General features: G+C 46.3%; 1 protein-coding gene across 6 annotated transcripts in view; it reads right to left on the bottom strand.

The window, feature by feature from the left end:
• Nucleotides 1–13437, bottom strand: part of ARHGEF3 (Rho guanine nucleotide exchange factor 3) — a 285003-nt gene that overhangs the window by 215921 nt on the left and 55645 nt on the right. The window contains exon 1 of one of the 6 annotated variants that reach the window (XM_070574886.1): nucleotides 8238–8319. The exons of the other annotated variants lie outside the window; for them this stretch is intronic. The gene's annotated coding sequence lies outside the window, so the exon portion shown is untranslated. Of the gene's footprint in view, nucleotides 1–8237; nucleotides 8320–13437 lie in introns of those variants that run through there. 6 annotated transcript variants of the gene reach the window in all.

The following is a 13437-nucleotide window of genomic DNA, read 5'->3' as shown; positions in this document are numbered from 1 at the left end:
CATACATATATATATACACACAAAGGAGAGAGTACGTATACATATATATATACACATAGGTACATATATACACACACTTATATACATACACACACACATACATATATATATCATCTATGTGTGCCTGGATAGTTCTCAGAATCCTTTTCCTCATCCTTCTAGTTCTCTCATTAATGAGTTAAATAGATATTTTATCCAGGCTAAGTATATATTTGTACAAGGGTTAAGGAAGGTTTTCAGAGAAAAGTGGACCTTTGCATGAGATCTGTGAGATCTGAAGAATGATAGAGGGAAGAGCATCCCAGGCAGAGGTGGCAGTATGTGCAAAGACCCTCTGGTAAGGAGTATAGCACACTGGAGAAGCGGAAAGAGAGTCGTGTGACCTCCAGCACCTGAGACCATGCCTTTCAACCAACACTTGTTGTACCAACATCATGACATGACTCTCAAGATGACATGACTCCTGCTTGTCCCAGCCACATGCAGTAGTTGTGTCCTAAGAAAACAGAACTGGCTCCAGAGGGTGGGAGAAGAACTGTATTCCCTGGATCATGTGGCTATAACTCCATGTCACCCTTCTCTAGTACTCAGAGAGGAGCCTTGTAAAAGACAGTTGGGAAGGTCCCAGTTCTCGAGAGGGAGGAGACACCTCTGCTCTGGACTACACGCCCAGCTGCCAGCTTCCACACACAGCACAGAGGAGAATCATCATCCTTGGGCATCAGCGGCTCAGTGTCAGGCCCTCTGTCAACCCCAGTGCCATCTGTGGCTTGGTCCAGCTCCACAGTCTGTTCATTCACCATGAAAACATGGCATAAACACCTGCTCAAGCAGGCTTGTTAAACAGTACAGTAGGAAGACAATCTCTGCACATTTCCACCTAAAATATCGCCCTTCCCTCAAGTCTTTCAAGGTCCTCCTTAGAATAGAGGTTCTCTCTCTCTCTCTCATCACATAGAGAGCACTAGCCCTGGGAGCAGAAAGCCCCAGCCAGAGGCTGGTCATTAACCATGTGACTTCGGACAAGTACTTAACCTGCCTGAGCCTCAGTGGCCTCATCTGGAAGGGAAAATATTCATTTTTCATTAAAAGGCTCAGTGATTATGAAGACAAGCACATTATAGATTACAAAACATAATATAAATGTGTGTTATTTCCTTAGTTATGATTATCAGATGCTATTTTTAAAAAATATCACAAGGCTTTGTTAAGTAAACAGTACAACTCTATGTGAAACTTGGGCAAAATTTCCATATAAAAATGCAAAGCCAAAAACAACAAACAGACAAAAACATGGCATGAAAGGTACAGTCATGCACTGCATAACATTTTGGTCAATGATGGACCACATATACAACAGTGGTCCCCTAGGACGACTACCATATAGCCTAGGAGTGTAGTAGGCCACACCACTAGGTTTGTGTAAGTGCACTCTACGAGGTTCCCACAATGACGAAATTGCCTAACGATCATATCTCATAACATATCCCTGTCATTAAGCGACATATGACTGTATGACTATACAAGCTCTAGGAACAGAAGGCTAGCAGGCGCGTTTCTGGAGTCATGCTGTGTCAGGCACTCTGCTGGGCACTCACCTGCTTCAGCTCAGGCATTAAAACAGTAACTTACAGAGAATTTAAGTCCACTTTGTCAACATGTTACGGCTGTTTTCGAAACAGCTCACTTTGTGGAGAATATGAGTATTTCTCTAAAATTACTTGCCAGAGAGGGAAAAGAGCTTCAACAGCCCCTTTCATTTCACAGAAGAGTTCACATTCTTCCATTACTATGTTCCTTAATTGTCTCAAGATACTAGCACTCATATGGACCTTTTAATATGGATCTTTTAATATTTTTCTTGTTAGACCTGTAACAATACACAGTACATCTTAAATATGTCACACATTCTCCTGACTCCAGGATAATAGAAGAAAACAGAATACGTAGCAGGAAAGATGGCTGATACACAGCATCAGTTCTCAGCCCCACGTTTGTAACACCTCAGCATATTCACTGTATCAAAGAGTAACGTGAAATGCTAAAAACTAAAAATAAAATCTTTCAGACATATCAATTTATTTTAACTCACTTTATATGTCCTGCTGCTCCTTTAGGAATGGGTTGAATGGGCATCCTAAGATCAAAGAGTGAGGATCACTGTGGCATCTAGCACATAGGTGACATAAGAATTACTTTTTGAATCAATGAACCTCAAAGTGCTTGGCATTGAAAAGAGGTGTTCAAGAGTCTGCCACTAGGGGGCAAAAGAGAGTAAAATTTCAGCACATAAATTTTTTTTAAACTGATCTCAATTTGAGATTCCAGCAGAGAGAAACCTAAAAAATATCAGTTGAATCTAAAATTGGACATTTAAAGGTTTTCTGGTAAAACTCTGATGAAACTTTCAGGGCTGACCTAAGAGCTCTGAGGACCCCTTTAGTCCAGGCACTGAGGACCTCTATTTAAAATGGAAATAGGTTACCAGGACTGGATGACATACTAATACTCACCAACCATTAACTGCCACATGTGACGAGAAGTAATTCATCAGCTGAGCCAGCAAAGGGCCAGACCTGGGGGATGGGGCCCAGGCTGGGTGAGTTTCAATTGAGAGGAGAAGAGGACACAGGTGCAGGTACCCTCTATGTACAGGCCCGAGAGAGCTCCTCTCATCCTCATCGTTGTCCCGTAGCCCTATTCTGTAGATCTAGAAACGAGGGCTCCCTAGTTAAGGGAGAGACTCTTGATGAATGGCATCACCATCTCCCCCACACCCACTCTGGACCCTGGGAAGTCCACAGAGATCCCTCCTGCTCCCTCACTTCTGCATCGATTTTGCTTCAGACCCTTCCTCCCCAATCTGGTCCCCTATCGTAGCTCCCCCTGCACACTGCAACCAGCAGGAAGCTGTTAAATGTCAAATACAGTCATTCCTTCTTCATCCATGCCTGCATCCCATTTCAAATCTTTGAAAGGTTCCATTCCTCTTATGGAATAAAATCCAGGATAAAAAGTACAATTAGGTAGACCCTGTAACCACTACACCTGTCCCCACCCCACCTATCTCTGGACCTATTTCCTGGGATCACCCCAGCATCCCCATACCAAGCCTCCAGCCCTACATACGAGACCCCCCCCCCGACACACACAACACCATTTAGGCCTATGATGCTTGTTTCTCTTTGAGCCGCTGAGCCTCTGAAGACCCAGCCCCCATGCCACGTTTTCTGAGAAGCCTTCCTGACCCCCACAACCTCCCTAAGGATAGACCATTCCCCCTGTGGCCCCCCCAAAACTCAGTTGATACTGCTAGGCTGTCCATCCATATGACCTGTGGGGAGTTCCTTCAGGGCAGGGTCCATGTTTGGTCATTTCTGCCCAGTCCATGGCCTCAGGACACTGGCTTCTTGGAAGGAGATGCTATCAAGAGGAAGAGCAGGTCATGGTGGATGGGAAGCGATGCCAAAAACAAACTCTGCCCCCTGACAGCCTAGCGGCGGGCTTGTCTGAGCAAGAAGGACAGGGCAAGAGTGGGGTCTGGCAGCCTCTCCATAAACAGGGCTGACTCCACACAGAGCCTACCCCAGGCAGGTTGTCACAGGAACTGAGTGGAGCTGTTTGTGGGGGCTTTTTCCACAGCCACATATGCCTTTGGCCTGTTCAACAGAGAGGGATAGCCTGGGAGTAAAACAAGAGGCCCCAGCAGGAGCTGGTGGATGCAGGGTAAATGATCCTAGCTTCCCCTCTGCACCCCCACCCCATTGCCCTGTCTTGTCACTTCCCTGTAATTACCAGCAAACCCAAAGGGCTTTATATTTTCACTCCTCCAGGGGATCCATGTTCCAACTTGGAATTCCTGGAGGATGCTTGTAACTTGTAAAACTTTCACATTTCAAAAAGTCATGCTCCTTACAAACTTGTATACAGTTGAAAGCAACTTTGCGTGCTGGCTCTTCCGGCCCCTGTTTCCTCTTTTGCAAAACGAGGCAGGCGAGCCTTAGTTACCTTTGATGTCCCCAGTCTACGGCGTTTGGTGTTCGGTGCGGTTTTCAAGGCTCTCGAGTTATTTATGCAAACGCCAAATCAGTCACAGCGCTGCTGCTCACATTCCAGTGACAAATTTCCACAGTCAGCCAAGGCTTCCCGCACACGGACAATTGAAAAACAACTACCCCTTCATTCAACTCACAGAACCACACAAAAGAAAAGGAGCCAAACACTCTCGGCACAAAAAAACCCCAGTGAAATCAAACAGAGGGAGGCCCTCCACTCAATCATTTGGCGAGGCTGTTACTTGGTAACAGATACTGTTCAATATTTACAAATATTAACGCCCATTAAATATGACCAGGAAGGTGACTTGGCTCCTTCTCTTCCTGGTCATCCCGCCTTTTTTTCTTTCCCTCGCTGCAGCCAAGAGCAACACTGGCTCGACCCTGGTTCACTTCCCTGCTTTCCTTGCTGCGGGGCTCCCTGGAGCAAACACCATGTCCAGGGCTCTCTGACGGTGCCGTGAGACACAGCTGAGTCCCCGGGCTAAGGCCTGCGGTCCCCAGGGACCATGCAGACCATTCCTTCGCCATCATCCCCAACACCAGCAGAAAGCCAGGCAGCCAGCCACTTGGGTTTTCTTGGTTTGGCTTTTAACTCAAGCTATTTCAAGGAATGGCCAGTTCAAATACGGCTTGCCTTCACCCTTCCCCCCATTGTGGAAGTGGTTGTCGGAATCCAGAGGAAGCTATGTCCCTATGTTTACACTCAAGGGCACACACAGAGTCTGATCCTCAGCAGATACTGTGAAACAGACCCACGTACACGTTTAAGCATGTTTCCCTGAGGCCTCATGTTGCTGAATGTACATCTATATGGAGAACCTCATCGAGCTTTATTATTCAGAAGTCGTCAGAACTGACTTCTTGATTATTTACAGCTGGACTGGAGCTTTGCATAGCTCAGCCAACAGATTAAGTACAAGAATTTTAAAGAGTTCTTTTTAATAAAAATTCTTAATCAAAGACATTTAACTTATCACAAATCATTCCTGCCCACTCATCAAATAAATTACTTTGAAAAATACCATTAATTCCAAAAATAATCTCCATCTGATGGGAAGAAGTATTTTCAGGTTGTATTGCCCCTTCTCAAGTTAATTAAAAATAACATGTCTTAGGGCCGGCCTGGTGGCACAGTGGTTAAGTTTGTGCACTCTGCTTTGGTGGCCTGGGGTTTGTGATTTCAGCTCCCAGGCATGGACTTACACACCGCTCATCAAGCCATGCTGTGGCGGTGTCCCACATACAAAATAGAGGAAGACTGGCACAGATGTTAGCTCAGCGCCAATCTTCCTTACCAAAACAAAACGAAACAAAACACCAAAAACGAGTCTTTATTGAAGAGAACATAACATGCATGTAAACAACAACGAAGAGATCACTAGGTGTGGTATGCTTAATCCTTAGTACACAAGTCCTGCTCTGCTCCATGAGTTTGAACCCCAACTCTGCCATGCACTAGCTGTGTGGCCTTGGGCAAATGACTTAACCCCTCTAAGCCTCTGCTTCCTTGGCCATCAAAGGTGGCTAATAAGCAGCATTTGTGTCATAAGCTGGTAGTGAGAAGTCAATGAGAAAATCCTGCCAAATGCTTAGCCCAGTGCCTGGCCTATGGTAACATTTCAATAAATGTTAGCTGTTGTGATTGTGAACATTATTATTATTTCCCCACAAAAAGCATCCTGCATATCTTCAGAAACAACTTCTTGGTGTATTGCATACACTCTTGCAATGGCCAGTTAGTGGCAGATTTGTAGTAAAGCCCAGGGTGGGGCCATCTTTTTCTTAAAAAGGACCTCCCCCAACTTATGGGGTGCTGCAGGCCCCACAAAACCTGGGATCCTTCCCTGATTACAGGTGACAACTGATGCTCACTCTGTTACATCCCTCCATGATTACATGCCTCCCCCCATCTCCCCTCTGAATGTGAGGTTGATCCCTCCCATTTGTATTTGTACCTTTCTTTGAAACTACGAGCAATAGTGTTTCTGCATGTAAACTTTATATAAATGGGATTATACTATGTTATACTTAACCTTCTGCAATTTTATGTTTGATATTTTGGAGATTTATCCACATTGATACATGCAGGTCATAAGTGCTCTACTGTCCTTGATCATATGGACAGATAGCAATTTACTTGTGCATTCTCCCGCTGATGGATATTTAGGGCATTTACAGTTTTTCACCATTACAAACAATGCTGTGATAAACACACAGTCATCCTTGTTCAGACCTCCATGGGGACCTGCGCCAGCCCATTTCTCTAGGGAATCATGGTTAGATGCATCCCTTTGTCCTCACCAACAGAACCCAACACGTTCCTAGGTTACGATTCCACATTCTCACCTTCCCAGACCTCCCTGCAGCTACAGGAGGACACAGACTTCGGTTCTGACCAAAGACGTAGACAGAAACCTGCTGAGGATTCCTGAAGGCCTTGGCTTCCCTGATATAGTGCTAGCCTTCCCTTCTCCTTCCTCCTCTGCTGGAACATGGACCTGAGGGCAGGAGATGAGCAGCCATGATGTGAACATAAGGACAAAGCTTCACCAAGGGGAGGATGAAGTGAAAAAAAACTTCAATTGTAGCCAATTGGATTATTTAGGTGCTAAATGAACCTTTTCCTACACTTCAGCACTATTTATTATCATTCTACAAAGGAATAGAATGTATTTCCCCCACAAAAGATGAGCTAGTCTTGTAATCTTATATCCTAAAACCCAAAGTGAGATTCTTAAATTAGAAATACATATATATATATATATATATATTTACTATAACAACAAGACTTTTCGTTCTTAAGCATCAATAGTCAGAACAACAAAACTGGAAAATGGAACATATATCCAAACACTTTCAGAGTGCTTATTAAGAATAAGATAGTGATAATGCCAATAGATGATACTCGAAATGCACTTACTATGTGCCAGGCCCTGTTCTGAGCACTTCACATACATTCCTTCAATGAAGTCTCAGAAGAAGGGGAAGCAGTATTACTATCCCCACATTAGATGAGGAGGCTCCTTAAAGTGATGTTAAGTAACGCCAACATGACAAAGCTGGGGAGGGGCAGAGCCAGGATCTGTGACCTTAGAACTACAGGGAAGGTGTCAGTGCGGCAGGGTGAAGAATGGCCCCCTAAAGAGGTCCACGTCCTAATTTTTCAGAACCTGTGAATATCTTACCTTCTGTGGCAAAAGGAACCTTGCTGCTGTGATTAAGTTAAGGCTCTTGAGATGGGGAGATTATCCGGGACTAGCTGGGTGGACCCAATGTGATCAAAAGGCCCCTATAAGAGGGAGACTGGAGGGTCATGGCAGTAGATGTGATGATGGAAGCAGAGGTTGGAACGATACAAGGACGGAGACTACGCACCAAGGAATACAGGTGGCCTCTAGAAGCTGGAAAAGGCAAAGAAATGGATTCTCCCCTAGAGCCTCCAGAAGGGGCCAAGACTTGACTTTAACCCGGTGAGACTGATTTAGACTTCTGTAATTATAAAATAACGTGTGCTGTTTGAAACCACTAAGTTTGTGGTAAGGCGTTAGAGCAGCCATAGGAAACCAACATAGTCGATAGCTCTGACCCACTGCGCCTGTACTCCTTGCCCTTAAGAAGCTCATTCACCCAGAGAGCAAGACACACACGCCACCACCTGTTCCTAAAGCTGGATGGAATAAGGGCCACAAAAGCCCCACAACTAAGTGCTGTGGACTCCTGGAAAAAAGTGTTTGGTCCAAACATGTGGGCCCCTGACCATCCCAGCAAAATTTCATTGTCACCTACAACTGGTTACAAAACCCAGGGAGATAATGATGGTCTGGAGCCACTTACTAATGGACTTCTCAGTGGATTCTTTTTCCAATGGATCCACCCTGATAATGTTTCCAATTTGTAAGAAACAAACCCTTGGCAAGGGAAAAGGCAACGCCCTCGGAGCTTCCTTCCTGGAACCCTTCAGTAGCTGGTCTGGATTTACCAGCCAGGTCTTCTTCCCGTTCCCTTCAACTGGGCCCCTGCGCCTCAGACAGCTGATGCCTGACATTTCCTTTTTCTCTGGCCAAAATCAGGCACGTGAACAGATTATTCTAATGTAAGAGAGGCAGCATTATCTCCAACCTACAGATCCCCTTTCAAGTAACTGCCTCTCACAGGCACCAATCCCCCATGACATCTTACCTCACCCAGTCCAAGCAAACTGAGATTTCATCACAAGCTGGGGAACGGCACAGTCCCTGCAATCTGAAAGAAGTGAGGATGCAAAAAAGGAATGGATCCCCTCTTTATAAGATGTTTTCTTAAAATTCACAAAGGAGCCCAGCCCTTCCTAAAATGTAGACTGCATAAGGCCAAATTGTAAGCTATACCATTAGGTAAAAGAGATGGTGCTCCGGCTGAGCGCCTCATATGTGAAACACACACAGCTTCAGAACGTGGGAGATGGGAACGTGCAGGATTAACTAAAGAGAAGTGACAATCAGTATTTACTGGGTATTTAATCTTGATTATCATAACAATCCTACATCATAGGTACTAACATCAACCCCATTTGACAGATGAGGAAACCGAGGCACAGAGTGTTAAGTAACTTGCTCACAACTGCGGTCAGTAAGCAGCACAGCAGAAGGAGGGCTCAGGGAGGCAAATGATGACTTCAACAGTTAAAGTGTCTGCTGTAACCCACCTGCCACCTAAGTACCACCTGTCCCCACCCTCACACAGTCAAATGGGACAACAAGGGTGAAAGGAGTGCTACCAATGAGAACTATATTTACTGCACAAGAGGGAGACCTCGACATGAATCAAGAGGCACAGGGACACCATCAAATCAAGTCCAGCATTCCAACTGCTCCTCTGACTATCCCTCTTGTCCCTTCAGCTGTGTCCACAGCCCTTACTCATCCACGTCTGGCAGCAGAGGCTAAAGATCTGGAGCTGTAAACCGTCCCTTGAAGGAATGAGAGCCTCACCTTCATGAGGCTCCGTTCCCTAATATGGAAAAGGCAAAGAATAATGTTTGTCATGGGCCCAGCACGGGGCCTGCTCATTCTACCATAACTTGGCACATAAACGGGCTTCAGGGCCTGGAATAAAAATAACCCCTCAGACTTACTTGCTGAACACTCTCTAGTGTACAGAGTTTTTTACATATATCATCTTGTTTTAGAGAAACTTCTTGTTAGGATATGGTAAGCACACATCAAGAGAGACAAATGCACAACAGATAGGCTTCACCCCAATAATTAACTTACCTGTAACACTGTGCACACATGAAGACCGATTACCCCATAACTGTCAAGTCATCCCTAGCACCTGGCACACAGTTGGTGCTTAATAAATGTTGAATGAATACTGAATAAACAGGAACCACTTTTAACAGGATCTGCCACTTTCCTTGCTCCCTTGAGCTACACAAAGCAAATGTATATATATAGAAACCAGCCCAGCCACAAATTCAAGTAACGTGAGAGCGAATCATTGAGAGGCCCAGCTATGTCCACACCTGCCGGGGGAGCTCCCAGCTGTTGGTGTCAAGGGCCAGAGTGAAGTACGGACGTGGAACCTCCACACCAACAAGACAGATTTCAGTTGTTTTTAAACAAACCATCAAAGCGGCTAATGGCTCCCCCAAAGAAACCCCACACCTTCGGCCAGGAGACAAGGAACTCATTAGGCGGAACTGCATCCTCCCGTCTCCACTGTCAACAGACATCATCCAGGCCATCAGAAAACAGCTCCCAGGAGCTCACATGCTGACAGGCGGCATCCGGGGATGATCAGATTTCTATCAGTAATGACACATGGCATTTCTCTCTGGCTCCAATTCAGGATCCCACTCCACCCACCAACCGGCAGCTCTCAGTTTTTAATCCTTCCTGAACAATCAGGCTTTTAAGAAAATAGTCGTGGATCAGTGGCACCCACAGCATCACAACACAATTGCAAGTTCAGGGTACTGCCTGTCCTTGGCAGCCCCCTAAACATGGTGTGCTTTCTCATACCTACCTGCTCTCGAGGAGGAGCCCAAAACTCCTCTCTGCCCCAGCCAAAGAAGCGACATTGTCCTCAGACCCTCAGTACCACAAGAACCTCCTGAAACTCAGAGGACAACCCTCCCTGGCTGTCTTCCCTCAGCTTTATGGCACCACCCTGGTTAGGACTCTAAGTTCGAAACCACTGACCCAATGTGCCGATGATTCTGTTTATACAAAGTTAGAAGTCAGGAGAGTGGTCCCCCCCAATGGAGGGGCCATGGGGAAGGCTTCTGGGGCATCTGTCAGGCTGTGTTTCTTGATCTGGGGGCTGACTGCCAAGGTGTGTTCAGTGTGTGAAAACCCAGAGAGCTGTATGGTTATTTGCAGACTTTTCTGCGTGTATGTTATTCATCTATGAGGAGTTAATAAATAAACTGCTGATTCATATGAATTCTCAGTTTGTTCTGGAACTTTAGGGGTTGGAGGTGGGGGTCAATTACGCCATATTTCAGCCACATAAATCACAGACTTTCTTTCTCAACAGCCTGAAAAACCAGTCATTCCTGCTGTTGAGAGCCATAGATCGCACTGGTTTCAGAAACACGTCCAACAGCCCTGAAGAAAAGGCAGCCACAAAAGAGCTGCCACTGCCATATGCCTCCTGCTGAAGCTGAGCTAGAACCAATTTTGTTTGTTCCAAGACTGGGCTTGGAAAGTGCTCACTTGGCCTTCCAGATGAAAACAGGCAGCCAGCACAGTTTTCTGCAGAGCCTCCTATTTTTAAAAATTGCCTGGCTGCCCGCAGGGGATGGATGCTTTGACTGTAACACACATTGTTTCTTGAAAACAGAGGCCATGCCTGCAGCGCCTGCCCCACCCTCCACTTTCACCTCCTCACTTAGCCTCCTCCTAGCTGGCCAGGGTCGGGTGTGTTCCCAGAACTTTGCTGCTCATGAGTCACCCTCCTGGGGCCTGATGGCTGCTCCTGGATCCTGGTCAATTTCCTGCAAGAGACTGGCTTTGGTGTTTGGGATTCACACTGTAATAACTTGCAAAAGTAAAACTTCCCTCCTTTTTACAAGCAGACTGAGCAGCACATGAGTACACAAGGCTCGAGGCCCTCCCCTCCCCTCCTGCATGGCAGCAAACATTCATTTCTGAGCCCCTTGGTCAGAGAGTCATCTGGCCACACCAGCCGTTTCACAAAGGTGAATTTCTCATCACCTTATCCCAGTAGGTTGCTCTGCTGGGCAGCTGGGGTTTGATGCCATGGTCCAGAAGTAACCTGGTCTTTTATGGCCAAAGGACAAGGCAGAACTGGCCTGACACCACGGGAATTATCCCAGCCTACTTTGTGCAGGCTAAGATCTCCAAAATATTTTAAACTACATAGATTCTTGGGCAGAAAATTCTCTGTTGAGCCCCAACGGATTTACTTTCCTAGAACAGATCAAACTTCAGCAAAATTGAATCCGTGCACTTGTCAGTATAATGAATCCGACGAGGTGGCTGTGCCAAGAACAGCCTCTTCTGGGAACGTGTGAGCATCCCCGAGTCAACAGGGAATGGAGGCCACGCTCACGCTTCCTGGGGCTCCTTCCTCCTGCTGTCACTCTGCTAGTTCCACAGCAGAGTTTGGATGACCCTGACATCTGCAATAAAACTCCACTCATCAGCCCTCTTGGAAGCCAAACAGAAACACACTGTCCAGATGGAACTGGAAAAAAGAGACTGCGATGGGAGGCATGGGGATCTAGGTTCAAATCCAGCTCTGGGATCAGGGACAAGCCACTTCTCTCTGGACCTCGGTTTCCTCATCTCTAAACCCCAAAGGCACAAGCACAGCATCTCACAAGTCCCTCGCAAGCTGGTGGCTTTTCAACTCCAGCCCAGTGACGTGCCTAAAAAACTTTTTTCCAATGAGTTGCAAACATTTCAAAATCTAGAGTGCTCTCATGAGAATTTAGAGATTTTATGTTAAACTCCTGATTTCTGTATTCCCTTGAGAAACTGGCAGATCTGGCCACAGTGGGCCCGCATTCCCATGGGCTGGCCCTGTGAACATTTACATGAGGGACTCTTGTTCGTAAGTTTGGCTTACTTTTGCCCCTTTAACATATTGCTTAACTTATTCACTTTTCACTTCAGCTGGAACACTCGTGAATAAACTTTGAAGTCAAAATATTTCACAAAAAACAGTACAAATGATCCGTTAAGTGGGGATCCATAAAGCTGTGGGCCTGTGCCCCTGCCTGCCAGCAATTCTAACACTGACCATGCAGGGACCCACTCTGACCAATGGGGCTGTTCCACACAACCCCCAACCCCTCATCCCGGTCCCTCAGCCCCTCAGTCCCTCAGCCAGGGACACATGTTTGGGAGCTGGAAGAGTGAGGTCAGAGGCGGGCGGGTTTCTTAGGAGGCTGGAACCACATCTGCATTCTGTCATCCTTCTGGACAGGTCAGGGTGTGCTGGGCTGCCTGTGGGCCTGCCAAGTCTCTGGAGGAGATGAAACAACAAGCGAGTCACATCACAGAGAGAAGCAAATAGAGCGCACAGAGAACAGGCTTAACGTACTCAGGTGAACTCAGGTGCGTCAGTGTGACGGAACGCTGGGCAAGGGAAGGCAGGCCTTTGTTCCACATCGCTTTAAAGGAAACACCCAGGCTAAGTTCTCAAACCAGTCACATCTCATTGGTAATAATAATACTGATAATCAGAATGACAGTGACCATAGCAGCAGCAGCAGCAGCAGCATGATGGCTATCACCTATGCGCTCTTACTCTGTGCCAGGCGCTGGTCTTATCATCATCATCCCCATTTTAGAGATGATGAAACTGAGGCCCAGCAAAACCACAAACTTGATCACGCAGCATCAAACGGTGGAGCAGGAACCAGACCCCAGCTGACTCCTGAGCCCAGGCTTCTGACCACAGGGCTCTATTGCCTCGTCAAATATATGGGCACCACAGCACGGGGCCTTTTGTGCTCAGGATTCAGTGACACACACTCCCCTCCATACTCTCTTACATTATTAAAAGTCACGCTGGAATTTATTTGCATGTGTAATAACTACGCACATTGACATCTAAATGCACAGGTCATTGTACAGGGTTGTACACAAAAAACCATGCCCACTATTCCTTATGCACGGTTTGGAGGACTTTTAAGATGAATTTTGGCCTTTTGCAGTCTGTACCTTACTCGTCAGCTTTAGGTGTTTGAGTTGCCCTCCTTGTCTTTGGCCCCATTCACAGTACAGTGTCTGTCTCCTCGGAGCCCTAACTCCCAAGAGCCCCAACCACCGAGAACAAAGGCCTCCAGTGTTTACGAAAAGGCCTGAATAATGGGGCGGGTTCCCCTGAGGGACTGATATGGTCTGTTTTACAAAATATACTTTAC

This window comes from Equus przewalskii, chromosome 15 (assembly GCF_037783145.1).
Source record: "Equus przewalskii isolate Varuska chromosome 15, EquPr2, whole genome shotgun sequence".
NCBI classification, from domain to species: Eukaryota; Metazoa; Chordata; class Mammalia; order Perissodactyla; family Equidae; genus Equus; species Equus przewalskii.
Note: the sequence above shows the minus strand (reverse complement) of the source record. Positions and strands in the feature narration are given on the sequence as shown.